Below are 26,129 nucleotides of genomic sequence, written 5' to 3'. Positions count from 1 at the left end.
GCATTGCCATCCCCTGCCTCTCTTTCTCTCTAATAATAAAAATACTTTTTAAAAATTCTGCTAAAAAAATGTTTACCCATGGAGTGGAAGAAATGGCTCAGTGGAAGCTTGCTCACAAGCCTACCAACCTGACTTGAGTCCTCCTTAGCAACCACGTAAAATCTGACCCGCCGCGCTAGACACAGAGCAGCATGCAAACCTATAGTCTCAACGCACCTGCCACAGTGCGGGGTGGGGGGCGGGAGGCCAGGGCAGCTCACGAGCGCAGGAGTCAGAGAGACCCTGTCTCAAAAGAAGGTGTGAGGAAAGGAGAAAACTCAGAGATTGTTTTCTGATCTCTGTAACAGTGCCATGGCACACACACGTTACTAAAAATAAAAATACAACAAAAAGTGTTACCTTAAAAACTGGCCCTACAACACACCATCATGCTGTGATCACGGTTTAAACAAATGCACACACGCACACATACAGAGATATCCTGCTTTGTGGATTCTCTCACAGATGGGATCTGACTGTAGCTACTACACTGATGCACGGCAAATCTTGCCTTCACAGTTATTCTTAAGCTTTTAAAAGTATGTTTAAGGGCTGGAGAGATGGCTTAGCGGTTAAGCGCTTGCCTGTGAAGCCTAAGTACCCCGGTTCGAGGCTCGGTTCCCCAGGTCCCACGTTAGCCAGATGCACAAGGGGGCACACGCGTCTGGAGTTCGTTTGCAGAGGCTGGAAGCCCTGGCGCGCCCATTCTCTCTCTCTCGCTCTATCTGTCTTTCTCTCTGTGTCTGTCGCTCTCAAATAAATAAATTAAAAAAAATAAAAAAAACAAAAAAGTATGTTTAATACGTTAAACTTGAGTCAAAGCACACTAGTGATTAAAATTTTAGGGCTGGAGAGATAGCTCAACAGTTAAGGTGTTTGCCTACAAAGCCTAACGACTTGGGTTCAATTCCCCTGGACCTATGTAAAGACAGATGCACAAGGTGGCACATGCATCTAGACTTTGTTTGCCATGGCTAGAGGCCCTGGCATGCTCATTCTCTCCCTCTTTCTACTTAAATAAATAACAATTTTTAAAAATATAAACTGTCAGGGCTGAGATGTAGCAAGTTGACAGAGTACTTGCCTAGCATGAAGCCCTGGGTTCAATCCCCAGAACCATAGCACACACCTGTAACCTCAGCACTGGGGAAGTAGAGGCAGGAAGATCAGAGGTTCAATGTCATCCTCGGCTACATACTGAAATTTTTGAGACCAGTCTGAACTAAATGAGACTCTCTCTCAAATTAAAAAAGAAAAAGAATGGTCATTTCTGGTAATTTTATCTGTCATCAGCAACTTGGAACATGATCTATTGGGCACAGCTACCCAGCTGCACGGATAACTATCCATTCAGTGACCAGAATATGTCAAACGTGAGGCTTTGGGAGTGAAGGCCTTCACACAGATCCTTCAGAAAGGAAGACAGGGGTGCCAGCTGGGGAGCTGGTAGGTGGAAATCACTGGCCTTCTGGTTTGGTCACCAAAAGGCATCCACCTTGCAGTGATAGTTGTAAATTCTATCTTAAGTCATGCATATGGAGGAGTCATATAGTTGGGATTAACTACTTGAACCCTGTTATTATCAAGTTACAGGCTTTCCCAATTAACATTTGGAATTACATAATTTAGTATAATTTTATTTTTATTAGAATGTTGTAAAACCAAGACATTTATGATAGCTTATGGACAAAGAGATAGCAATAAAAGGTATGCGGCTGAGACACAGGACACCTTAGTGGTTGGTCGTATCTTATGAGCAGCAATAAAAGTAACTGTGCACCATTTATGTGGCATTGCGTACTGCTACAATCCTTACGCTGAAGCAACAGTCTTAAAACATTGACCTTCAACTACATCAGTTTCTTAACAGTTATGGAAAACAAACGGATGCTATTGCTCTGAGGCGGCCTTGGAACATGATTTGACCCTGTCCCTCAGCAAGGAGACTGCTGTCTCTCCAGGGCTTCAGGGAGCTCTGCAAAAATGGCAGAAATGGAGGTTTTAAGGTGGAAATCTTCCAGACCACTAACTGTCAAGATGAGCAAAGAAATCATCGCTGTTGAGGGCAAGACAAGGGTTCCCAGAGAGTCCTCTCCGCAGGTGATCACAAATTCAAGGACAGAATCCAGGGAGAAAATAAGAGGACTGTCACTGTCATCTAGCCACAAGCCACCTCTTCTATACCTAACTTCCTGCCTCTATCTCTTCATTTGAAAATAAACATCCACTTCCAAGGGACAACTGTCTCAAGTGGCTAGAATCTGTGTGCACAGCCGCTCGCTTGCCTGAGCTCTTCTATCAATGGCGTGAGTCTTCCCAGGGATTCAGAGCGGTGAGCTAGGTACCCAGGGCAGATGAATATTTTTAAATGTCAATTCCTGTAAAAAAAAAAATGTTTAATATTTTTGTTTACTTTTATTTATTTAACAGACAAAGAGAGAGAAAGAGGCAGAGAGACAGAAAGAATGGGCACACCAGGGCCTCCAGCCACTGCAAACAAACACCAGATGCATACGCCACCTTGTGCATCTGGATTACATGGGTACTGGGCAATCAAGCCTTGAGCCAGGGTCTTTAGGCTTCACCAGCAAGCACTTAACCACTAAGCCATCTCTCCAGGCCCCCTGTAAAATTTTTTAATTTTTGATATTTTATATTAAAGCAAGTACATGTGATTGGGAGGGATGCAACGGAACACTGCCTTCCTGACATGACCCCACAACTGCACAGTACTGGGGTCATCAGCATTCCATCACGGAGGACAGAGAAGGGTATGAGGCACTCAATCCCTCCCTGAGTAGTTACTGACAGTTAATGGTTGCTTCAGAAGTGGGAACATTTTCTTCAGTGGTGGACCCACTGAAAAGTTGCATATGTTTTGATGGCCCCCACCCATGTTCATTCAGACAACCCTAGCTAAACTCAGTGAGTGGCTCGCAAACATGAAAAAATAAGATATCAAAGTAGAAGAGGGACTAGCTGGTGTGGGGGGGAGGAGGCAGAAGTGTTTTGTTTTGTTTTGTTTTGTTTTTCCTTTGTAGTTTCAGTGTAGGGGCAAGAAACCACCCAGGGCTGTATATATACTAGGCAAGTGTTCTACCACTGAGCCACACCTCCAGCCCTGAAGAGACAACCTTTGTGTTCACAGAAGTCATTCAGGTGTACACCTCCTGCATCATTAAGAGTGTTCTGCTCCAAGGAGAATTTGTCTGCTGAAGCTCCACAGTTTTCTCAAAGAAGCCAACCAGAGCGAATGGGCCTTCTGCGATACCACTTCTAGCACCCATTCAGTGGAAGGTATGAATCTTAGCCCAGTGGCTCTTCAAGGACACCACACGTGAACCCACCACAGGGCTGGCACCAGAACATTGGCACTAGTTATGCTATGAAAACTCCTGTGCAGTGAATGCTATTTCAACCATCCTCTTCCTCTTATCAACATCAACCCCCATAACAGTGGTGGTTAAGACCAACCAGGGGCCCAATATCTACAGGAGTAAATCTGTCAGTGAGTCTATACTGATGCAAAGAAAAACTGCCAGTGAGAGAACACCAGGGCACAACTGGGCATGTACAGAAATAGCAGTAAAGTCAGTCGCAGGAGTACATTTAGCAGCCATCTACTCAGCCAGGCACCGGGGTACAAAGATGCATAAAGCATGGTCCTTCATATGAGGCAAGATTAGAGACCTAAGTTCCTTAACATTTCAGTGACCTGATATCAAGATTGATAATATTCCAAGCCAGGTATGATGACACATGACTTTAATCACAGCACTTGTGACATAGAGGTAGGAGGATCACTGTGAGTTCCAGGCCAGCCTGGGACTAAAAAGTGAGTTCCAGATCAGTCTGGGCTAGAGTGAGAACCTACCTCAAAAAAAAAAAAAAATATATATATATATATATATATATATATATATTCCAAATCAGACACTGTTTGGTAAAATATACCTGTGCTTTCTTTTTGAGTTAAGAGTTAATATAACATGGCTCACAAGTGATAAACTTACATACCCCAGAACCCAAACTTATTTTGCTGTGTTAACAGCAAATTTAAGAGAAAAAAATAAGCACACACCTGTAATCCCAGAATTTGAGAGGTTGAGGCAGGAGGATCACAAGTTTGAGGCCAAACTGGGCTTCGTGCTACATACACTATTTTTCAAGAAGGAACGAGGGAAAAGGAGAGGGGAAGGAAAAGAACAAGAAACACCTGTCTCATCTTCTGAGCTGCTAACGATTAGACAAACTTCTCTATAAGTAGTCTTTTAATTGTTGCTTGTGTGTGTGCAATGTGCTGCAGGGTGTCCACACATCCATGGGCCCTTGTGGAGGCCCATGTGCTTGTCTGAACTTCAGGTACCCCACTCCCACTCTTCCTCTCACCTGGTCTTGTTTGTGAACCAGAGTCTCTCTTTTCTGACTCTGGAGCTCGCAGGGCTCCCTCAGGTCTCCAGTCTCCACTCCCCTGCCGGGCTGTGGTTACCGGCCCCTGTGGCCACCGCCACGTGTTTTAAATGGGATCTAACGATCTGAACTCCAGCAGCCTCAGGTTCTCAGGCTTGTGCAGGAAGCAACTTCACTTCTGAGCCATCTCTCCAGCCTTGGTTTCTTTTTAAAACTTCCTCTGTTGTAGAGCTTGCCATGAAAGCAATTTCTAGATTGTGCAAGTCAGTGAACTAGATCGCAGGTTTTATTTGTTTATGTAAGATGTAAGCTTACCAGAAGAAATGAATACAATTAGCAGTAAGTGTTGCCTCCTGGGGCCCAGACCTGGGCAGTGTTTAACTTTTTCATTATCATTCCATTAATGATCCTAATTAGCCTTTTTCTCCAACTGTCCCACTCAGGAAATTTTAATATCAAAGAAACGTATCTATGTACAGCCCTTTGGAAGGCTACAAATATACTATATAAAAGATTTCATTTCCTCCCAAGAACCAATTTACTCTCCATTGGAGGCAACATGGCCCAATTGAGAATTCACGGTCTCAGAAGTTGTTCACATAAACTTCCGAAGATATGTAGAAGGGTGTGTCAACATGCATGTGTGTGTGTGTGTGTGTGTGTATATATATATATTTTAAATCAAATTCTTAAAGAACATTATATTTTTAAAAAAATGATTAGATCTAAAATGTGTCAGAAAAATTGTTCTGTAAAGAACCAAAGTGTCATTTTTTAAGTTTTGTAGGTTACATCCTGCCTCTGAGGCACATTTTTACTCATTTTTTGTTTTCTTTTTATAACTCTTTAGAAATACAAAAACCTTTCTTAACCAAAAATCCTACACAATGGCTGGAGAGATGGCTTAGTAGTTAAGGCACTTGCCTGCAAAGCCTAAGGACACAGGTTCAATTCTTCTGGTCCCACGCAAACCAGATGCACATGGTGGTGCTTGTGTCTGGAGTTTGTTTGCAGTGGCTAGAGGCTCAGGTGCACCAATTCTCCCTCTCTCTGTCAAATAAATATCTTTAAAAAAAAAAAAAAAAAAAAGGAACCCTGCCAAAAAAAAAATAGGCTGTTGAGGGCTGGAGGGATGGCTTAGCAGTTAAGGCATTTGCCTGCAAAGCCAAAGGACCCTGGCTCGATTCTCCAGGACCCACGTTAGCCAGATGCACAAGTGGGCACATGTGTCTGAAGTTCATGTACAGTGGCTGGAGGCCCTGGTGTGCCCATTCTCTCTCTCTTTCTCTCTGTCAAATAAATAAATGAATTTTTTAAAATATTTTTTAACTTTTTTTGTTATTTTTGTTTATTTATTTGAGAGAGACACAGAGGGACAGAAAGAGGCAGATAGAGAGGCACAGGCAAGTGCTTAACCACTAAGCCATCTCTCCAGCCCAAATAAAAATATTTTTTAAAAACTTTAAAAACAAAGCCGGGCGTGGTGGCGCATGCCTTTAATCCCAGCACTCGGGAGGCAGAGGTAGGAGGATCGCCATGAGTTCAAGGCCACCCTGAGACTACAGAGTTAATTCCAGGTCAGCCTGGACCAGAGTGAGACCCTACCTCGAAAAACCACAAAAAAAAAAAAAAAAACTTTAAAAACAAATAGGCTGTTGAGCTGAGCGTGGTGGCACACGCCTTTAGTCCTAGCATTGGGAGGCAGAGGTATAAGAATCACCACGAATTTAAGACCACCCTGAGTCTATATAGTGAATTCCAGATCAGCCTGGGCTATAGCAAGACCCTACCTCAAAAGAACACCCCGCCAAAAAAAAAAAAAAAAAAGAAAGAAATAGGCTGCAGCACTCAGATGCAGAGGGAGAAGTATTGCCAAGGTCAGCCTGGCATAGAGTGAGACCCTACCTCAAAAAAAAAAAAATAAATAAATAAAAGCTGGGCGTGGTGGTGCACGCCTTTCATCCCAGCAGGCAGAGGTAGGAGGATTGCTGAGTTCGAGGCCAGCCTGGGACTACAGAGTGAATTCCAGGTTGGCCTGAGCTAGAGTGAGACCCTACCTCGAAAAACCAAAGAAGGAGGAAAAAAATAAATGTTAAAAACAAAAAAAAGATGTCTACAGACTGGCCCTGACTATGGTCATGTCCTCTTTCACTTAGAGGACACCCATTTTTATTTATTTATTTTTTGTTTTTCGAGGTAGGGTCTCTCTCTAGCCCAGGCTGACCGGGAATTCACTATGCAGTGTCAGGGTGGCCTTGAACTCACGACGATCCTCTTACCTCTGCCTCCCAAGTGCTGGGATTAAAGGTGTGCGCCTCCACTCACAGCTCCATTTTCTATAAGAAAACAACGAAGTCAACAAAAAGCATCATTTCAGTCCCTGGTCTTCAACATCCTTAAACCTCACTTCACTCCAGCTCATCCTTCAGTTTGGTTAAGTCAGAAAAAAAAAAAACAAAAATCTTTTGCTTAAAGCTAGACTATGTGAGTTTTTGTGAGTGGCTTGAGGGGTTGCTGGATAGGGAAGAGGAAGAGCATCAGATCATCCCTGAGAAAGTAGGCCAAGTTAGCCAGCTCCCTGTTCACACTACAGTCCTTCCCCGCTCTTCCTCCCCTCTGGTTCCCATTTGAGAAACTAGGTTAAACCTCTTTGCTACTAGGTATGCTGGAATCCCTTAAACAGCAGATCTGAACAATGTATTGCTTAATCAGTTTTATTTTTCAACAGAAGCCAGAGGGCTCCATCACCAAATAAAATAATTTATATCATTTTTACATTTTCTGAGGCAACTACTCTCAGAAATAAGTGTGAAGTAGGCTGATCTTGAGGCTGTACATAAAAATAACTTTAAGTGATATGTTAAGAACATAATCTCGTAAAGAAACCCATGTAAATTATACTAAACAATGGTGAGGGGGGAATCTTGTAATACAAAAAGAATGAAAGAAAAATGTCCACTTTTTTATAACCTCTGCCTTTAGCCAATCATGCATTACCTTGCTGGTTTTGTACTATTTATCAGCCAATCATATATTACCTTACTGGTTTTGCACTATTATCATCCAATCACTCGTTACCTTACTGGTTTTGCACTACTATCATCCAATCATACTTTACCTTGCTGGTTTTGTACGATTATGTTCTTGCCTTTTTTCTTATGATTTTGATTGCTTACTTCCATGTGAAACTAAATGAAGCTATTAACTGAAATCTGCTTAGTTCTATCTATGTCATGAACAGAAACAGTATATATCTAAGGAAACTACAAAGAAACTTGATGTTTGCCTTAATAGAATACTCAGAAAATTAATAATTACATAGCAGAATACTTGAAAAAGTATAATTTAAAAAGAATTCACGTTATCCATGGAAGATAGTGGCTTGGGCCTGTAATCCTAGTAGTTGGGAGGCTAAGGCAGGAGGTTTGGGCCAGGGTTACTACTTAGTAACTTCCAGGCCAGCATGGGCTAAACGTGAGACCTTGTTTCAAAACAAAAAAAGAATTATTCTCTAATCAAAGACCACATAAGGCCAACTGCCCAAATCATATCATGTTTCTAATCTGTTTATGATTAAGGATGATTTTTTAATAATTAAAAAATATTATTTATTTGCAAGCAGTGGAGGGAGGGAGGTTAGAGGGAGAGACAGAGAGAGAAACAGAATGACAATGGGCACACTGGGGCCTCCAACCATTGCAAATGAACTGGAGATCCATGTATTATTGTGCACCTGGCTTTATGTGGGTACTGGGGAATCAAACCCGGGTCATTAGGCTTTGCAGGCAAGCACCTTACCACTGAGCCATCTCTCCAGCCCGATTTTTAAATAATTTTAAAAGTCATTGTCACTCATATTTTAAGAAAGAAGAGATCCTGGCATTTGAAATGTTAGTTAACTCAGGGTTAGTCTGGGCCTCTCTAAAACAGTAGCAGTTTCCAGGGCAGTGTACCCCAGATCCAGAGTGTGTCCTGCAATGATCGGCTGTATCTCCTCACAGGCTTTCAGCCACAGGGGGCAAGCAATGGGTGTGCCTTATTCCCACTGCTATGTCTTTACCACCGGGCTTATCATACAAGATCAAGAAATATCTGGACTGGCTGGAGAGATGACTTAGCAGTTAAGGCGCATGCCTGAGAAGCCTAAGGACCCATTTTCCACTCTCCAGATCCAGACACACAAAGGTGAGGCAAGCACAAGTTTGTGCATGCCCATTAGGTGGTGCAAGTGTCTGGAGTTTGATTTCAGTGGCTGAAGCCCTGGCATGCCAATTTTCTCTCTCTTTTACTCTCTCTAAAATAATTTTTTAAAAAGAAAGAAATATCTGGCAAATAAATAAATAAAGGAATTAAGAAGTAAGTTCAACTTCAAAAGTTGATTAAATAGAGAAGGTAAAAGTTTATCTCCCTTCAATCCAACAAGTATGTGTAGGAGAGCCTCTGTGCCAAGTATGGATGAGCCACTGCTGACACACAGATAAAGACACAGTGCCCTGACCCAAGGTGTGCCTCCCAGTGAGTTGATGTCACCTAAAGGCCTTTCTTTCTCAGGCCCTCTCCACCCACCAACAAGACTAAAAAGTAAGAAGAAGGGAAAATAGATCATGAAATACTTTAGGGAAAAAAATGTGACTTTTAAATGTACTTAAATATCCTAAATAACTATTAAAAGCTCATAGTAAGCCAGGCGTGGTGGCGCACGCCTTTAATCCCAGCACTCGTGAGGCAGAGGTAGGAGGATCGCTGTGAGTTCGAGGCCACTCTGAGACTACATAGTGAATTCCAGGTCAGCCTGGGCTAGAGTGAGACCCTACCTCGTAAAACAAAACAAACAAACAAAAAAAAAGCTTACAGTATTGTATGGCCTTTGAGTCTATGACATCATTTCTATAGAAAAATATTCTAACAGAGATGCTGCAGATCCAGAGTCCTATCCCACATTTCTAGTTCCTTTTCTCCAATGAGAGCTTTGCTCAGTCAGAGACAGAGGGAAGGAGAAGGAATAAAAACTCACTCCCCTAAGGTGGGACAGATAATATGGGAAGAAAAAAATGGAGAGTATAATATTCTGACATGATAAGGATTATTTCAATATCTTACAATGGGAAAGACTGCATCTTTACTTCTGAACATTAAATCCTTCTGAACATTAAATCCAGATGCCTTTTTCCATTTTACTAAAGGTATTACTGCCATCTTCTTGAATGTATGATCACAGAAGAATCACTTTTAAATTATAACAACTCCTATTTAAAAAGCAGACCATTTACTTAGTGGGTTCAGGTATCATTAAATTATGACCCCTTCAAATAGAGTAGCTACACAGAATAAAAATCCAATTTTGGGGCTGGAGAGATGGCTTAGCGGTTAAGCACTTGCCTGTGAAGCCTAAGGTCCCTGGTTCAAGGCTCGGTTCCCTAGGTCCCACGTTAGCCAGATGCACAAGGGGGCGCACGCATCTGGAGTTCGTTTGCAGTGGCTGGAAGCCCTGGCGCGCCCATTCTCTATCTCTCTCTCTCTAACTGCCTCTTTCTCTCTGTCTCTTGCTCTCAAATAAATAAATAAGCATAAAACAAGAAACTTTAAAATAATAAAAAAATTTAAAAATCCAATTTTGGAGTTAGGGTTTTGTCTTTTGCCCCAATGGCCAAAGGTTAAAAGAAGAGAGAGAGAATAGGAAATAAAAATGTATTTATTTAACATAAATATTCTTGGGCTGGAGGGATGGCTTAGCAGTTAAGGCGCTTGTCTGCAAAGCCAAAGGACCCTAGTTCGATTCCCCAGGACCCACATAAACCAGATGTACAAGGTGACACATGCATCTGGGGTTAATTTGCAGTGGCTGGAGGCCCTGATGCACCCATTCCCTTTCTCTCTCTCTCTCCCTCCCTCTTTCTTGCTGTCAAATAAATAAATAAAAAGATTTAAAAAAAACATAAATATTCTTAAGGTTATGAAGAATAACTCAAGGGCTAGGGGTATGACTCAGTGGCAAAGCACTTGCCTAGCATGCATGAGACCCCAGGTTTAATCCCAAGCACAGGATATAAACAGTGATTCTCAAATACCTGTATGCTCTCTTATCTATCCATCCATGGACCACCAATTCTACGTCAGATACCACATTAGCCTCAGTAAAAGTATGTGGGGGGGGGGGAGGGGGAGTGTGACATACAGAGGCCACACATCCACAACTAGTAATGTCAAATGCCATTCTTTTTACTTTTTTTTTTCCCTTTTCACTCTTGATCTGTTAATGTCTTACTGAATGACTAAAATGGGAAGGTAAGATAACTCCAAGCCCTATCTGTAAAAAAAAAATAGAGTTAAAAATAGATTAAGAGCCACTACTGCTTAGAAATACCCAGGTGAAACAAAATGAGAAGAGGAACTAGTCGGAGCATTCCTAAAGACACCGTAAGTATAGCTACAAAGAACTAGAAACATCAGACTCCCACGGTAGCCTCCATACCCCATAAGCAGCCACAGCTCCTCCTGTACCTCAGCTGGCATATTCCACTGCCCAAGCCCCCAGGAGTACAGAGGAAGAACTCAACACTTTGACTGTGGAGAGCACAAACATGGGGCAATCATCACAGCTTTTGAGATCTCAGCATCTTAGGAATTTACAAAACAGAATCACTAGGAAGTGATGATCCTATTCCAGCTTTCTTGAATGGAGATAACCTTTCTTTTCTAAATTACCCAACTGCACAATGATATGCCCTCCTCTATTAAGAAGTGTGGGGAGGCAGAGGCAGAGGCAGGAGGATAGCCATGCATTCAAGGCCACCCTGAGACTATATAGTGAATTCCAGGTCAACCTGGGCTAGAGCAACAGCCTATCTGAAAACAAACAAACAAACAAAAACAGAAGTGATGCCGGGCATGATGGCCACACGCCTTTAATCCCAGCACTTGGGAGGCGGAGGTAGGAGGACTGCCATGAGTTCAAGGTCAACCTGAGACTACACAGTGAATTCCAGGTCAGCCTGGGCTAGAGTAAAACCCTACCTCAAAAAGAAAAAACAAAAAACATGTGGTTAACTAAAAGAATGTGGTTCTTTGCAGCCAGACCTATCAATATCAGGGTCATATCTAAGGTTTTCTCCTCTTGTTAGTGGCCTTGGGAGCCTGGCAATCTGTCTGAACTACAGGCTCCTCTTCTGGGAAACAGGCTCCACCACAGGGACCCCAGCAATAATCCACCTGAAGTAAATCCCCCAGGAAATGACCTTTACTTTTCACAGTAGGTATTTTACCTCTTCTCCCCATACTCTGCACATGCTCATCACACCCAGCACTTGGCCAGGGTGCAGGTAAGTAAGCTCCAGCCTGTCAATCAACCTGTGTTGTGCTTCACGGAGGCGGAGCTCTGCAGCCATGAGCCTACGTGAAACCTATGGGGAAGGATTAGCTTTCCCAGGCATGTGTTCTGTAACCAACAAGAAACAATTGGTATACAACTGACACATTCGCTCAAGCAAGAAGCTTTCTTTTTGAACTATTCAACATGGAAGTGGAGGTCGATAAGCTGGAAATGATGTTTCAGAAACCAGACCCTGATGTGGATTACATTCAATACAGGCTGGAGTATGAGATCAAGACTAACCATCCTGACTCAGCAGGCAAGAAAAATCCACTACACTTTTAAAGGAATTGTCAGTGATAAAGTCTCAATATCAAGCTTTGGATGCACACTTTAAACCAGTTTCTGTTGAGCAGAAAAGAGACTAAGAGCTGTGTTTGTGCTATGTTGAATAGAGTATGCAAGAACTACAAAAGCAAACAGACCTGCAGCTGTCACTCCTGAGGGAAGACGAGAAAGCCGTGGCAGGACAGCTAAAATCTCACATGTCAGACGTACGCAGAGGTGAATTAAAGAAGGGAGCTCTAATGAAGAAAAGGCCATTTCCAAAGAAATCCAGCAAGATGTCTAGTTAACACTTGGTATCTAGAGGAGGGAGGCTGGTAAAGATGGCGGTTTGCTTGAGTGACAGGATCATTATGCCTCTCCTATCAGGGGATAGTATATGATACATATACACAGTTTTGTAACTTCAGGTAATGTGATCCCTTGACATTATTTTATTTTTTTAATTTTTTAAAATTTATTTATTTGAGAGCGACAGACAGAGAGAAAGAGGCAGAGGGAGGAGAAGAGAGAGGGAGAGAGAGAGAGAGAGAGAGAGAATGGGCATGCCAGAGCTTCCAGCCACTGCAAACGAACTCCAGATGCGTGCGCCCCCTTGTGCATCTGGCTAACGTGGGTCCTGGGGAATCGAGCCTTGAACCGGGGTCCTTAGGCTTCACAGGCAAGCGCTTAACCGCTAAGCCATCTCTCCAGCCCTTATTTTATTTTTGTATAGTTGGGATAAATGTTTTGGCCTAATATAAAAGAAAGTTTATATACATTTCAGTCAATGTGTGAATGAGCATGCTTTAGAAATTTAAAGTGGGGCAAAATCTTTATAATGTATATATAGATATAAATTTTATTTTTTGAAAGTGTTAGTCTTAGGTAAGGTCACATTATTGGTATACTGCTAATATATTATAAGCAGTTTCACACAAATTCTAGCTAATGCAATTAAAAGCCTTTTCTATGATTAAAAAATAAGAACCTTTTTTTCCTACAGACTCCTGAAAGTAAGAACAACTTAGGAGTTGGGCATGGTGAAGGCAAGTAGAGCAGGTGTTCAAGGCTAGCCTCGGCTACAGATCAAGCTCCAGGCCCATCGGACTACGAGCGCTGACTGCAGGTGCGCCGGCTCCTTGAACCTACACAGTTGCTTCTAAACCAGCCACTGCTGAAGGACAGGAAGAACAGAGACCAGTGAGCCTTTATCTACACTTCCCCAAGAGGAAACTAATGGCCACATGGGTGGATCATAGAAGGCTAATGATAGGCCCAGAATTAATTAAGGCTCAGGCTAATATGCCTTCCACCAGACTTTACCATCTCATTAAAATGTCAGTGAGCAGTGTTTTACATTTTTTAGCCTTCCAAAACATTGGCTTTATTTTGAAGTTATTTCTTTTCTCTCCACTGTAATCGAAATAAATTTACCATTGTAACCTTTTTAAATTTTTTAGGTGTTAAAGTACATTCACACATTTGTGCCACCATCAGCACCATCCATTTCCAGAATACTTTTGATTTTTCCAAATGGAAACTCTGTTCCCATGAAATGGTTCTCCCCACTCCTCCCTCTGCTCCTGGCAACAACCATTTTACACTGTGCCTCTATGTATCTGACTACACTAGGCATCTTGCGGACGTGCAATCACACAGTACTCGTTTTATGACCAGCATATTTCACTTAGCATGATGCCTTCAAGGTTCAACCATGCTATAACATGTGTCAGAATTTCCTAGGCACATCACCTTTCGTTGAGCCCTTCGCAAGTCCATGGACCCTTAGGTTGCTCCCACATTCTAGCTATTGTAAATGGCGCTGGTTTATAAACATGGGCACACAAATATCTGCTGTGGTCCTTGATTTTGGTTGTATACACAGGAATGAAATTGCTGGATCCTATCATGTGTCCGTGATACTTGAAATGTGCCAAAAGAGACAATCGCATTCTGATCGATAAGTTGATAAAGAAAGTGAAAAAGACCATTCTATTCTTGAATTGTGCTTTACTGAAAAACAACAAATTAGGTAGAAATATTCTAGAGGCTTTGCAAGAACCGGAGGGAAAAGCACTGCAAGATGGGGAGGAGGCTGACTGTCAGTGTGTGCAATGGAACAGTGGGCCTGATTTCTGACCTCCGCAGGGCACACAGCCCACACCCAGCTTCTCAAGCTGCAGGGCTTGACTCCATATGAAGTGGTCATGAAAACCTTGGCGATAGTAAAAGGTTGCTAAATACACAGCAACTGAAAGTTAAAGAATCATCACGCACATGAGTCCGAGTTGCTTCTGGCAGTGCTTGTCCACGTTTGCACCACGTCGTGTCACATCACTGCAGCCAAGGTCCTGAAGGCACAGCACGTTCACTGCACCGTGCATGGCATCACACCACACCACACCACGCCCCACCAGCCAGCACTGTGTGCCTCAGATATCTCCATTCATATATACAAAGCTTTCTGCCCATAAAGAAACATAATGGTCTAACTACAGAAAACAAGCACTTTTTAATATTTTCCTGCCTTCATTCCTCAGCATATAAATGTCAAATCAGTCTACCTTTTGATTTCACTATCTTTCCTCACACTTGGGAGGCTGAGGGAAGAGGATCATCGTGAGTTTTCTGAGGGCAGCCTGGACTACATAGTGAGTTCTAGTTCAGTCCGGTTTACAGTGAGACTCTGCCTCAAAAGAAAAGAAAACAAAACAAAAGAGAATATTTGTTTTGGGGCTGAAGGGACTGCTCAGTGGTTAAAGGTACTTGCTTCCAAAGCCTCTCAGCCCAAGTTCAATTCCCCAGCACCCACAGAAAGCTAGGTGCACAAAGTAGTGAGAGCATGTATCTGGAGTTCATTTATGCATTCACTCTTGCTCTCTCTTACAAACAAATCAAATTATTTTAAAAATCAAAAAAATCTTAAAATGAACTATTTGTTTATAAAAATTGCTCTTTTACACTGCAGAAGAGGGGGTGGAAAGATTATAAGAGCCACGGAGTGTAGGGGTAGGAATATCCTGAGTCATGGGCCCCTGCTGCCTCTCCGGGACTGACTGAGGCCTTCATGACCCTACAGTGAATACCAACAAACTCACTGAGGAGGGCCTCCAGGATAATGGGACCTGGGGCAAGGGGAAAAAAGAGAATAGCCTGTTATAATTACTATAAAATGAAAATTAATCTGAAAAATTGCTGTTTCAGGGGCTGGGGAGACTGCTCAGCAGTTAAAAGCACTTTCCTGCAAAGCCTGATGACCTGGGTTTGATTCCCCAGCACCCACATAAATCCAGATGCACAAAGTGGTGCATACATCTAGAGTTCGTTTGCAGTGGCAAGAGGCCTTGGCACACCCATACTCAGTCTCTTTGTGGCTACCTCTTTCTCTCTCTCAAATAAATAAATAAATAAGACATTTTTTAAGATTGCTGTTTGAAACAGTCATGTTATCAAACTTCTGTAATCCTAGAATTTGGGAGTTAGAGGCAGAAGGAGCAGAAGTTCAAGGCCTGCTACGTGAGACCCTGTCTCAAATAAATAAATAAATAAATGTTGTTTGAGTTGTTGATCTGGGTTTGATTAAAAGAGCTATCATTCCCACATGCTTGGGCTACAAGGTCACTGAGAAATCCTGCTGGAGCTGAGATGAAAACGTACTCCATGTAGAACAGCTGAGGGAAAGCTAGAAAAAACCATGCTGCATGCAGTTCCATGGGGGAAAGAGAAATCACCAGTGAAAATAAACAACACTGGACAGGACACTGCAAGCCTTAAATTGATGCACAATACCAGGCCAAATGAGCCAATGGGTGCAATAGTGGCATAACTGTAATGGGGGAAATCAACCACCCTCTAATTGGACTAGAGGCCTGCTCCACAGGAAGGAAGACATGCCTGGTACTGAAAACCTAAGACAGGGGAGGTCATGAGCCTTAGGGGTGTAATGTCTGCTGGTGTCTGGCTAAATGTATATACTATGCTCACCACACTGCCCAGTAAGCACTTTTCTTAATGTTCATGCCCATATATTAATGCTACTCTCACTTTTGGTTAGAGAAACTTCTCTTTTCAGATGGCAGTGACCTTGGGATGACTCAGAAGGCACCATGGTGCTGAGAAGTGACAGAGGAGTGCTCAGCAATGAAACATCTCTTTCATACTTTCCAAGGTCCATTGCAGAAACAGTGGCAGAAAGTAAGAGCCAAAGAAGGGTAGGACTCCTTACAATGCACTCTTCCAGACATATAATGGCCTGGATATCCATGACCTCACAGTGCCTGACACTACCTACAGAAGACCAAAATAATACAAGAAAAAGATGATGACATCAAAATAAAGACCGATTGAAGGGGGGAAAGGGTATGGTGGAGAGTGGAGTTTCAAAGGGGCAAGTGGGGGGAGGGGAATTACCATGATTTATTATATATAATTATGGAAGTTATCAATTTTTTTAAAAGGCTAGAGAAAGAAGTCAATACTGTCTATAACAACAACAACAAAAGAACTATCATTGAATGACTTTTGGGATTAGGAAAGTCCAACAATTTCTGAAATGTCCCTAAACATGTCATTTTGTGCTACATATTTATATGAAGTGGAATAATCAGTATTGATGATTATAAAATGATGGTACATATCAACTTTATAAGTGTTAAAGATGGGTGAAAATGTCAAAGAGATTATGCCCTAGAGTATCAAATATTCAGCCAATATTTAATTCTTAAAGTAAAAACAAACACATCCATCTCATTGGTATGTAAACTTCTTTTGCCTCTAGTAAGTGGTAAAGTTATATGCCAAAGAATTATTCTAAAATAAACTTTGATTTATTATCAGTAAATGTTTGATTTGTATGTATACTTTATGTAGCTATATACCTGGGGTCTCATACAATTTTCCCAGGGCCACAGAGATGACTCCATGGTTAAGACACTTGCCTACAAAGCCTAAGAACCCAGGTTCAATTCCCCAGTAACCACATAAAGCCAGATGCACAAAGTGGCCTGGAGTTCATTTGCAGTGGCTAGAGGCCTTGTTATACCCATTCTCTTTATCTGCCTCTCTCATTAGTGCTCTCTCAAATAAATAAACAGATAAAATATATTTTTAAAAAGGCAAGCAGAGGGCTGGAGAGATGGGTCAGCAATTAAGGCACTTGCCTACGAAGCCTAAGGACCCATGTTCGGTTCCCTAGCACTCACATAAAGCCAGATGCACAAAGTGGCACAAGCATTTGGAGTTCATTTGTAGTGGTTGGAGGCCCTGATGTGCCCATTCATATTCTCTTTCTCTACTTGGAAAAAAAAATACATACATACCTACATACATACATACGTGTGTGTGTGTGTGTGTGTGTGTGTGTGTGTGTGTGTGTGTGTGTAAAAGCAGGAGGCCTGGCCTAGATAGTTCCCAATGTCTATGGATTCTGTGGGCTCTGTGAGACTATGGGAAAAACTTAAAGAGAATTACTATGTTCTTCAATCACTTTTTGTTTTCCTTCATCTTGTTTGAATTAACAAGCATATTAGAGTGTAGATAGCTGTTTCTAATAGGATGTGGTAGCACATGTCTGTAATCTCAGCTCTCAGGAGTCTGAGGCACAACTGCAGCCACTTTTGAGGTCAACTTGGACTACTGACAGCCACTGTCTCAAAAAAAAAAAAAAAAAACAAACAAGCAAACAAACAACAACAACAAAGAACTGTTTCTAGTTAAAGAATGTAGTGTGTTCTAGGCTGGGCACGGAGGTGCACGCCTTTAATCCCAGCACTCGGGAGGCAGAGGTGGGAGGGTCATTGAGAGTTCGAGGCCACCCTGAGACTGCATAGTGAATTCCAGGTCAGCCTGAGCAGGCATGAGATCCTACCTCAGAAAACAAAACAAAACAAACAGAAGAATGTAGTGTGTTCTTGACAAAAGTTCCAAAGACAGTAAGAACTCCTGAATTAGAAAAATGTCACTGAGGCTAATTCAAGGTAGTAATATTTTTCTCTCACAGTACATTTATTTGATGATTGCCTTAGACTTTTCAGTGCACGGCACCTCTCGCTGAATCTAAATCACTGTGAGTCACTGCTGTTTTGCAGCAGTTGCTGTAACACTATCAATGTGGACCTGGCTCTCGTCAGCAGGACATTACCTGCCAAGAAAAGTTTGCTACAATAATGTGATCCAAACAATACTTTCCTTAGTGAGCAACACTCCATTATCAAGATCCCTAATTGACAGTGTCTTCTCAGCCAAAATGAAAACTGAGTTCCAAGTAAGACACCAATGCACTCCAAATGCCACCCACTCTTGGGACCCTTTCTAGCCACCCATACTGCAGACAAATGACTCTCCCAAGGAAGGATGTTCAGGTGGAGGAACGGGCTGCCACCGCTTTCCCTGCGCCCTCAGTACTCTGCTGAACCGTCTGCTTTCTGCCATCGGGGACAAGAAGGGCGAAAAGAACCCATGTTGGACTCACCAATCAGTATTACAACTACTTGAGCTTATTTTATGGGAAGTTTCCTAGTAAAGTGATTGACAACTACCTCCTTGGCGCTTGCAATCCTTTGAGCGGGGTATGTAGGTGCTCACGTTGTAAGAAAAGAGGCAGAAACACAGGCAACTGACTCACCGGGGCCCCACGAGTAGTGAGGCACCTAGCCAGGCTGGACCAGGTCTACTTTTTTTTTTTTTTTGCCACATCATTTGCCCACACTCACAAGTTGTGCCAACTTGGCCACCCCAACAAAAACATCTGAAAGTCCGCTCTAAACAGCAGACTAACAACTTAATAAGTATGCTGCTGCTTTCAACCCTCATCTTGCCCCAGCTGACACGCAGAACTTTGAAGGTATTAAGGCCAGGAAAAGAAATCAGATAGTCCCTTCACTTAAAATGCTTTTCAGAAAGTGCAAACCCCTTGTTCTCACCTCAGCTAACAACACAGCCTCTGCCTCGTCTCCACCTCCAGGCTTTCTCCAAGGAAATGAACTGGGGAAGAGACAGCCACTCAAGATTACCTGGAGCACTACAGTAAGTTTCAGCTCTTCAAATCCTTCCTGTCCAAATTCTCAGGGCACCAACATTACACATTAGATTTAGGAAACTATGTTCCTCTGGTCTTATGGCATTTTTCTTCATGCCATAGAGATGATCATAGATTATACTCTACATTCATTGTGACTGCATTGGACTGGGAGCACAGCTTCTATTTTAAATGACTGTGGAGTTTATAATTATTGTACTGTTGTCATAACATGTTATGGGTCCCATCTATGATTTATTTGATCCTAAGGCTTTCATCAGTAAATTAACATCCAAATTGGCATTGTTCTGTGGGAAAATGCCACTACTTTAAAACACCTATTTTACAACTGAAGAGAGATAGCTTAGCCGTTAAGGCGCTTGCCTGTAAAGCTGAAGGACCCAGGTTCTATTCCCCAGTACCCATGTAAGCCAGATGCACAAGGTGATGCACACATCTAGTTTGTTTGTAATGGCTGAAGGCCCTCGCACACCCATTCTCTAGCCACCTCTTTCTCTCAAATAAATAAATAAATAAAAACACCTATTTCTAGGAGGAGTTTCTTATTAATGAAATACCATGAAAAACATCAGGCTGCCTCTTTAATAAAATCCTGATAAGGCAAAATAAAACTTAATTCAGTTTTCAAAAGGAAGACAGTGAATATGTATTACAGTCCAGATTTCCATCCTACCCTCCCTCCATCAGAGGTTCACAACTCTGGCTACACCAGTATCACAGGAAGGCACCTAAAAAAAAAAAAAAAAAAAAAAACAACCAGCTCTGCTAGACCCTCCCCTAGACCACTGGAATCTGAACTTCAGGGGTTGGGCTCAGGCAGTACTCCAAGCAATTACGATGTGCATTCAGGGTTGAGGGCACCTGCCCTGTAACAATAACTCTCAAACCTGAGTGTTCAGAGGCACCTAAAGTCGAGTTAACTCACAGATATGGGAGCTGGGCATCCCAACACTTGGGGCAGCTGAGATAGGAAGATCACCATGAGTTCAAGGTCAGTCTGGGCTGTTACAGCGAGACTCTGTCTCAAAAACTAAAAAGAAAAGAAAGAACAAGAGAGAAAGAACCCCAGCAGACGGAGAGCTGAAGAGATGGCTCTGTGAATGCTGGGTGAGTACGAGTGCTAAAGTCCAGGTCTCAGCACCCGGAGAAGCGCTGGTCGGCACCACGATCCACCTGCAGTCCCAGTGCTCAGGAGGCAGCCGCAGGACTCCTCAGGGCAAGCTGCCTAACGAGACTAGCAAGCTCTGGGCCCAAATGAGAGACCCTGCCTCAGTAAAACAAAGTGGAAAACAATCATGGGAGACATCCAACTTTGATGCCTTGTCTATCCATCCCTACACACACAATACATAAACCACATGCACATGGGTTAAAAAAAAAAAGCCCATTCTCCCATATACACACACAAATACGTAGCCCACATGTACAAATGTGTTAAAAAAGTCCATTCCCCATATACACACACAAATACATAACCCACATGCATACATGTGTAAAAAAAAATCCCATATACAGAGCTGGAGGGATGGCTTAGCGGTTAAGGCATTTGCCTGTAAAGCCAAAGGATCCAGGTTTGATTCGCCAGGACCCACATAAGCCAGATGCACAAAGTGGTGCATGCATCTGGAGTCCCTTTGCAGTGGCTGGAGGCCCTGGTACATTCATTCTCTCTCCCTCCCTCCCTCCCTCTCCCTCCCTCTCTCTCTCTCTCTCTCTCTCTCTCTCTCTCTCTCTCTCTCTCCCCCTCCCTCCCTCCCTCCCTCCCTCCCTCCCTCTTTTTACTCTTTCTCTTTCTCAAATAAAAAAAAAATATTTCTTTAAAAAGTCCCATATACACACAATAACATACCCCACATGCATATATGTGTAAAAAAAATTCTATATAGACATTTGTGATTCAGTAGGTCTGGAGCAAGGTGAAAACTGGCTGTTTTTACATTTTGTATAGTCTGCTCCTCTAGGTTTCAAACAAGTTCACACAAAATGCAGAGGCTGCTATTCCAAAGGTCATACAGAGAATCACTTTCTCTATTCCTTTCTTCTTTTTTAACTGTGAGCAAGCAAGCAAGAAAGAAAGTGAAAAAGAAAGTAAGTATGGGAGAGCTAGGACCTTTTGCAGCTGGAACTAAACTCCAGATGTGCAACTTTGTGCATCTGGCTTTACATGGGTACTGGGGAATGAACCTGGGCCAGCAGGCTTTGCAAGCACACACCTTTAACTACTGAGCTATCTCCAAATCCTCTCTATACCTTCTGCAGCTGAACAATATCAGCTGCTATCCTTAACTGAATTTGTTTTTAACAATTAGACTATTCTTTATAAAGGAGGTCAAAATTTTCAGACAAGTTTACAGCAGTGTGGGACAAAGAAAAAGGCTTGCAGATATGGTACATGTTTGCAATCCCAGCACTTAAGTGGGAGATGGAGGCAGGAGGATCAGGAGCTCAAGGTTATCCTCACAGTGAATTTGAGGACACCCTGGGCTACATGAGACCTTGTCTCAAAAAAAAAACAAAAACAAAGCCAGGTGTGGTGGCACACGCCTTTAATCCCAGCACTTGGGAGGCAAAAGTAGGGGAGGATCGCTAGGAGTTCGAGGCTACCCTGAGATGACATAGTGAATTCCAGGTCAGCCTGGGCTAAAGTAAGAGCCTCCCTCAAAAAAACAAAAAAACAAACAAACATTTTTCCTGCTCACTTATCAATTAAAACAGGTAATTTATCAAAATGTTCTATTTTTTGAGAATTTTAGTTATTAAACTAGAATAAAATCAGACACACAACTGGGCTAAAGAGATGGCAAAATGGCTAAGGCACTTTTAAAAAGTCAGAGACAATTAATTCAACTCTTAGGAAACCAGTTCCCATGCTATCATTTGTGCTAGGCATTAGTGGACACATACCATGAGTCAGTCAGTCTTCCCTTCTAGAGGCACAGACTCTTGGGCACAACTGCTATGCACACACATAACTTGTAGGCCGTCAGTAACTAAGGAGGTAGCACTGAGATCTGTAGTGGAGCACAACAGGACCTGGAGGAAGCTTTACTCAGGACAAGGCCTTTTAGCTGAGTGTTCAAAGAGCCTGTGTAGCTGCCAGTTTCCTAATGTCCACAAGAAATTGTACAATTCCAGTGCAGCTTGCCCCACAGGAGTACATCTGGACTTTGTCCCCAACCATTATAGGAATCATCAGAAGCTACGTGCTAATTTGACTTGTAGGCTGAAGGTAGGCTCTGTGGTTTATCTACCGTTGTACTTTTTATAATCAGTCCAATTCTTCCCATTTAGAAGACCCTTGCTGAATAGTTGGGAGTAAATAACGAAAGGATATAATGCGGAAAAGAGGCAATGCATCCCAGGGGTAGACAGGTAAAAGGGTGAGATCAGATTCTGACCAACCGCCTTTTGTTCTAAGCAGTCAGGATTCCCACTCCAGCTCTAACATACCGCAGGCATTTGCTATTTTGGACTAACCAGCATTATGGTAACACATTAAGCTGGTATTGGCATACTTAAGGGTGAATGGAAGCAGGCTGGAAACAGTATCTAGAGAAGACCCTCAGAGCCTCGGCCATCAATACAGGGGCAGGAGAGCTGGTCTGTTCCCTAGTCCAGGCCCCGCTGTCAGGCCAAGCACATAGTAGATGCTCAAGTCATGCATTTCCAGGTTGAAATGGCTTATTGAACTCATTGGTGAGTGTTTAGAAGGATTTTTCTTTCTTTTTTTGGTTTGTTTTGTTGGTTAGTTGGTTTATTGAGTTAGGGTCTCGCTCTAGCCCAGGCTAACCTGGAATTTACTACGTTGTCTCAGGGTGGCCTCAAACTCATAGCAATTCTCCTACCTCTGCCTCCAGAGTGCTGGGATTAAAGGTGTGCAGCACCATACCTGGTTTAGAATGTTTTTAATCTATTCAGACATTATTTGGCATTCAGCAATTCAGGAGGATGGAAATTGTTACTTCAAATATCAAATGCAGAATCACTAACTAGGTATATTAAATCTCTTATATACCCTTCAACCGGGCTGAAGCATGATCAGAGAAGTGATTTGGTCTCTAAAGAAATACCTCTGAGGGCTGGAGAGATGGCTTAGCAGCTAGGGTGCTTGCCTGCAAACCCTAAGGACCCAGGTTCAATTCCCTAGGATCCACATAAGCCAGATGCACAAGGTGGTGCATGCTTCTGAAGTTTATTTACAGTGGCTGGAGGCTCTGATACACCCACTCTCTTTCTCTAACAAATACATAAAAAGTTAAAAATATTTACAAATTAAAAAAAGCAAGCTCTCTGGTGGAGAAGACGCCCAGAAGGAAAGGCTTCCCTCGAGGTGAGAACACCCTCGGTCACCGTGCTGCTCAGAGCTGAAGCACTCGTGGAGTTCAATGGCGACAGCTCCCTTGGCTGTGCCGATTTAGGACAGGTCTCCACAGACTGCGGCTCTGGCCCTCCCTTCACACCACGGCACCCAGGCAGCTATACATAGAAATCACCATCCTATTTCCCACAAATAATTTCCTTTTCTACACGAAAATGCAGGTGTTACCCACAATACTTCTTTTTTGTTTTTGTTTTTTGAGGTAGGGTCTCACCCTAGCTCAGACTGACCTGGAATTCACTATGTAGTCTCAGGGTGGCCTTGAACTCATGATGATCCTCCTACCTCTGCCTCCCAAGTGTTGCATGCCCGGCTACAATACTTCTTTTAAAACTACGATGATCTGGTATGATGGCTCATGCCTGTCATCCCAGCACTTGGGTGGGTGATACAGGAGGATTGCCACAAGTTCAAGACCAGCCTGTCTCAAAATCAAACAAACAAACTAAAACGTAGGATAAATGTAAAAGCCAGTACAGAATCAAATAGCTGCAAATTGAAATTAAAGAACTTCTGGTTAGTAAGTTCTTCAGTATTCCTCAAGTGTAAGTACTGAAAAAGAGAAATGCTTTTGCCATATCAAGCTGTGAGTATTCTAATCAATGTTGTTTTCATTTTCAATTAATTAATTCATACTGTTTTCAATAATTTAAATAAAACTTTTTTTGGGGGGGTAGGTTCTGAGGTAGGGTCTCACTATAGCCCTGGCTGACATGGAATTCACTGTGCCATCTCAGGCTGGCCTTGAACTCACAGTGATCCTCCTACCTCTGCCTCCCCAATGCTAAGACTAAAGGTGTGCACCACCATGCCCGGCTTGTACTCTCTCTTTTGGGTGGTTAGAATTTTGATCACTTTCTCTCATCTGAAAGTATCATCATTCGAAACTCTCCCAAGGTAGGGGAGCACCCAAGTATTACCTCTTGGCTAAGACCCTCACAAATTAATGATGCCAGGACTTCACACAAGGAATGGTGTTGCCCACAGTTAAAAAGGGTCTTCCCACCCTAACTAACCTAACCCTCAAAGACATGAACAGAAGCTCACCTGATCCACCCAAACCTTCATAGATCTTGTCAGGTTGATAATCACACTATTTAAAAACATTTAATAATACATAAATATCAAAACCAGGATAGAGGGTAATGCAAAAGCCTAAATGAAGTAGTAATTTTATTATTTTTCATAATGATCCTCTAAAGTTGTCTTCAGGTATTTGAAAATATCTCAATATTAATAATAATAAATAATAAGCAATATATCTAAGGGTTTTAAAATATTATAACAGGGCTGGAGGGATGGCTTAACAGTTAGGGCGTTTGCCTGCAAAGCCAAATGACCCAGGCCCTAATCCCCAGGACCCATGTAAGCCAGATGCACAAGGGGGCGCAAGTGTCTGGAGTTTGTTTGCAGGAGCTGTAGGCCCTGGCATGCCCATTTTCTTTCTCTCTCTCTCTCTCTCTCTCTCTCTCTCTCTCTCTCTCTCCCTCCCTCCCTCCCTCCCTCCCTCCCTTTCTCTCTGTCAAATAAATAAAAATAAAATATTATAACAATTATAAAATTGAGTATTATTCAAGCCTACTAAAAAAATTTTAACTTAGCTGGGCATGGTGGCACACACTTTTAATTCCAGCACTCAGGAGGCAGACATAGGAGGATTTCTGGGAGATTGAGGCCAGCCCGGGACTACAAAGTGAGTTCCGATTCAGACTGGGCTACAGTGAGACCCTATACCTCACATAAACCAAAAAAAAAAAAAAATCTTTATTTTGGATATTTTAAGAAACATACTGCAATAAAGAAAGATTAAAGGGAGGAGATGAAGGAGAGGATGGAGTGGGAGTAAGGTTAATCAAAATTTAAGACTTATGAATAAGAGCTGGGCGTGGTAGATCACACCTTTAATCCCAACACTCGGAAGGCAGAGGTAGGAGGATCGCCGTAAGTTCAAGGCCACCATAAGACTACATAGTGAATTCCAGGTCAGCCTGGGCTAGAGTGAATCCCTACCTTGAAAAACTAAAAAAAAAAAAAACAAAAAACAAAAACAGAGTGTTTGGACAGACGTGCCTTGTGGATAATGTTGTGTCCAGAAGCCATACGTTATTACTAGAAAAAGTTTCATCCAAGGGTGGGATACCTTCCAGCAAGTTGTTGGCAAGGAAGACCTCTGATGCCCACAAAACATTACAGGCTATAACAAGGCTCTTAGATGCCCATCAGGACTAGATGGGAAGACCCTATTTGCTAAAGACTCTACATGATTGAGCTGTAGGTTGCTGAGATGGAAACTCCTCCCTATTAACTAGCTGTTAGGATGCTAGAAACATCTAGTGTAGTCTGTTCGGGGAGAAAAGTCATCATGGTCTTAGCCAGCAGTGGACCTAGCTGGCCAGCCAGGCCAAATGTACGAAGAGATATAATGATGGCATGCCGGTGATGGGGGGAGCACTAACCATTTTCTGGTTGGATTGGAATTCAGACCTGATACTGAAAACTTAATCAAAAGTCTATGGTTTGGGAGGTCATTAGCCCTAGATGAGAAATACTGCTGTTGTCTGGCTAAATGCATATATTATGCTCACCAAACTGCCCTCTAAACACTTATGTCTTTGCCCATGTATTAATGC

General features: G+C 42.5%; 1 protein-coding gene and 1 pseudogene across 2 annotated transcripts in view; one reads left to right on the top strand and one right to left on the bottom strand.

Annotated features, from left to right (window-relative positions):
• The window catches only part of Igf2bp2 (insulin like growth factor 2 mRNA binding protein 2), a 175,006-nt gene that overhangs the window by 124,730 nt on the left and 24,147 nt on the right, over nucleotides 1-26,129 (bottom strand). The window lies entirely within an intron of this gene.
• On the top strand, nucleotides 11,963-12,389 carry LOC123460742 (annotated as a pseudogene).

The sequence above is a fragment of the Jaculus jaculus genome, chromosome 5 (assembly GCF_020740685.1).
Source record: "Jaculus jaculus isolate mJacJac1 chromosome 5, mJacJac1.mat.Y.cur, whole genome shotgun sequence".
Taxonomy (NCBI): domain Eukaryota; kingdom Metazoa; phylum Chordata; class Mammalia; order Rodentia; family Dipodidae; genus Jaculus; species Jaculus jaculus.
This window is presented reverse-complemented; position numbering and strand designations above follow the sequence as displayed.